General features: G+C 39.7%; 1 pseudogene; it reads left to right on the top strand.

The window, feature by feature from the left end:
- The first annotated feature begins 2,293 nt into the window (after window positions 1-2,293).
- LOC114033009 lies at window positions 2,294-3,216 on the top strand (annotated as a pseudogene).
- The last annotated feature ends 437 nt before the right edge of the window (window positions 3,217-3,653 follow it).

The following is a 3,653-nucleotide window of genomic DNA, read 5'->3' on the forward strand; positions in this document are numbered from 1 at the left end:
TCCAGCAGCAGCCTCTGGAGCTCTCAGTTCAGGGAAAGTGGGGGGGGCGTCAAATATCTGGTCAGAAAGATTAAAAGGGACATGTTGCTGGCACTGGGTACAACTGGCACTGATTGGCAGCTCTATTGCCTATAACCAGTTCTGGGTTGCAATTCCAGGATGGAGAAGAGCGCTTGTGATTATTCACAAGGGATCAGGGGCTCTGGTCTCAGTTCCAAAGTAAAGATGGGCATTAACTATTATGGCTTCAGAAGAGCAAGGGAGCTGGTCATAGTTATAGGCCACAGTTACAGAGCACAGTTAAAGGGGTAACACCAGCACTTGCAGCTGCAATGAAAGGGGCTGTTCCTGGGTAAAGAACTCACCTCTCCTTGGATCACACCACCTTAGAAGCATTGAAAACCTTAGCACTAGCTCCTAAAATAGAAGCACAAAAAAGACTGAAGCTTTGGGTTCCTCCCAAATCCAGGTGAGCAAAGCCCAACTTTAATATAAAGTTCAAAGTTAAGAAATAGTATGGAAAAATGAGTAAACAAAAGAAAAAAAGAACTTGACCATAGAAAGCTACTATGGTGGCAGGGAAGACCAAGAGAGAAAATCAGGAGACAACAATGTGAAAACAGCTAAACAAAACCTCAAAGAAGTGGGGCAGAGCCAAGATGGAGGAAGGAAAGCAGTGACCGTCTTGAGCTCTCTCCCAAAGCCCTCCAAATACTTAAAAAATGGCTCTAAACAAATTCTAAAGCAGCAGAACCCACAAAAAGACAGAGTGAAACAAATTTTCAGCCAAAGACAGCCTGGATGGTTGATCAAAAAGGTATATTGCGCCGGGACTGCAGGGCATGGAATACAATATTCCAGAGGGCAAAGGAGATAGGATTACAATCAAGAATCACCTACCCAGCAAAACTGAGTATAATCCTGCAGGGGAAAAAATGGTCATTCAGTGAAGTAGAGGACTTTCAAGCATTCTTGATGAAAAGACCAGAGTTGAATAGAAAATTTGATTTTCAAATACAAGACTCAAGTGGAACATGAAGAGGTAAACAGGAAAGAGAAAATCATAAGAGACTTATTAAGGTTGAACTGTTTACATTCCTGCATGGAAAGATGATATTTATAACTCATGAGACCTTTGTCAGTATTAGGGTAGTTGGAGGGGGAAAATTATATGTACATGTGTATAGATATAGATAGATAGATAGAGGGCACAGAGTGAGTTGAAAATGAAGGGGTCATATCTGGAGAATAAAATTAAGGGGTGAGAGAGGAATATACTAGGAGAAGGAGAAAGGGAGAGGTAGAATGGGGTAAATTATCCCACAAAAAAAAACAGAAAAGAAAAGGCTCTTACAGTGAAGGGGAAATAGGGGAAGGTGAGAGGGAATGAATGAATCTTATTCTCATAGGATTTGACTTAAGGAGGGAATAACATACACACCCAATTGGGTGTGGAAATCTGTCTTACCCTACAGGAAAATAGGGGGGGAATGGGACAAGAGAGTAGGGGAATGATAGAGAGGAGGGCAGATTGGGAAAGAGAGTAATCAGAAGCAAATACTTCTGAGGAGGGACAGGGTCAAAAGAAAGATTAGAATAAATGGGTGGGTGGGATATGATTAAGGGAAATAGAGTTAGTTTTTCACAGCATGTCTACTATGGAAGTGTTTTGCATAACTGCACATATATAATGTATATTTAGTTGCTTGCCTTATCAATGAAGGTGGGTGGGGAGGGAGGAAGGGAGAAAATTTGGAACCCAAAGTTTTAAAAATATATGTTTAAAAAAATGTTTTCACATGCAACTGGGAAATAAGAAATACAGGAAATGTGGTACAGAACTCCATCCTGCCCTACAGGAAAATTGAAGGGGAAGGGGATAAGAGAAGTGGGGAGAGATAGAAGGGAAGGCAGACTAGGGGAAGGGGTATTTAGAATGCATGCCATCTTGGGGTGGGGGGGGAGGGGCAAGAAGGGGTGAAAATTTGGAACTCAAAATCTTGTGGAAGTAAATGTTGAAAACAAAAAAATAAATAAAAATTACCATAAAAAATAAAAAAAAGAGGTGCTAAAACAAGATAAAACAAACAAACAAGAAAAAATCCCTCAAAGAAAAATGCTAATTAGACCCAAACCCAAGAAGCATTCCTGGAAGAGTTAAAGAAAGTGATTAGATTGGTGGAGGAAAATTGAGAAAAGAAATTAAAATGATGTAAGAAAATTATCCTTCTTTGCAACAGGTTTGCCACCAGAACACAGGTGTTGTGAAAACCATCACTTAACCTCCACAAAAATGGGCAAGGAAAAGACTTGTATTAACATTGTCATCATTGAACATGTAGACTCTGGCAAGTCCACTATTACTGGCTACCTTATCTACAAATGTGGTGGAATTGGTAAGAGAACCATTGAGAAGTTCAAGAAGGAGGTTGCTGAGATGAGAAAGGGCTCCTTCAAATATGCCTGGGTCTTGGATAAGCTGAAGGCTGAATGTGAGCATGATATCACTATTGATATCTCCCTGTGGAAATTTGAGACCAGCAAGTACTATGTGACCATTATTGATGCTCCAAGACACAGAGACCTTATTAGGAATATGCTTACAGGCACATCTCAGGCTGACTGTGCTGTCCTAATTTTGCTGCTGGTGTTGGTGAATTTGAAGATGGTATGTCAAAGAATGGGCAGACCCATAAGCATGCCCTTCTGGCATACACACTAGGTGTAAAACAACTGACTGTTGGTATAAACAAAATGGATTCCACTGAGCCCCTCTCCAGCCAGAAGAGATATGAGGAAATTGTCAAGGAAGTCAGTACCTATATTAAGAAAATTGGCTATGACCCTGACATAGTAGCTTTTGTGCCATTTTCAAGTTGGAATGGTGACAACATGCTGGAGCCAAGCTCTAATATGCCTTGGTTCAGGGGATGGAAAGTGCCTCATAAGGATGGCAATGCTAATGAAACTACATTGCCTGAAGCTTTGGATTGCATCTTGCCACCAACTTGTCTAACTTACAAACCCCTTTGTCTACCCCTCCAAGATGTCTACAAGATTGGTGGTATTGATACTGTACCTGTTGGCTAAGTGGAAACTAGTGTTCTAAAATCAGCATGGTGGACACCTTTGCTCCAGTCAATGCTACAACTGAAGTAAAGCCTGTTGAAATGCACCATGAAGCTTTGAGTGAGGCTCTACCAGGGGATAACATTGGTTATCAATTGGGGAATGGTTTATATATATATGTAAATAATATGGAGAGAAATACACAGAAATAATAACTGTAAATGTGAATAGGATGAGTTCACCCATAAAATGAAAGCAATTAGCAGAATAGCTTAAGAGCCAGAATCCAACAATATGTTATTTATAAGAGACACATTTGAAACAGAAAGACACACACACAGAGTTAAAATAAAGAGTTAGAGCAGATTCTATTATGCTTCAACTGAAGTGAAAAAAGGTATGGGTAGCAACCATGATCTCAGACAAAGCCAAAGTGAAACTAGACCTAATTAAAAGACATGATCAAAGAAACTATATTTTTCTAAAAGGTGCTATCGACAATGAAGTAATATAAAAAAATTTATAGCAAGTTTCTCTGACAAAGACCTCATTTCTCAAATATATAGGGAACTAAGTCAAATATA

The sequence above is a fragment of the Vombatus ursinus genome, unplaced genomic scaffold, assembly GCF_900497805.2.
Source record: "Vombatus ursinus unplaced genomic scaffold, bare-nosed wombat genome assembly UNPS02006476.1, whole genome shotgun sequence".
In the NCBI taxonomy this organism is placed as follows: Eukaryota; Metazoa; Chordata; class Mammalia; order Diprotodontia; family Vombatidae; genus Vombatus; species Vombatus ursinus.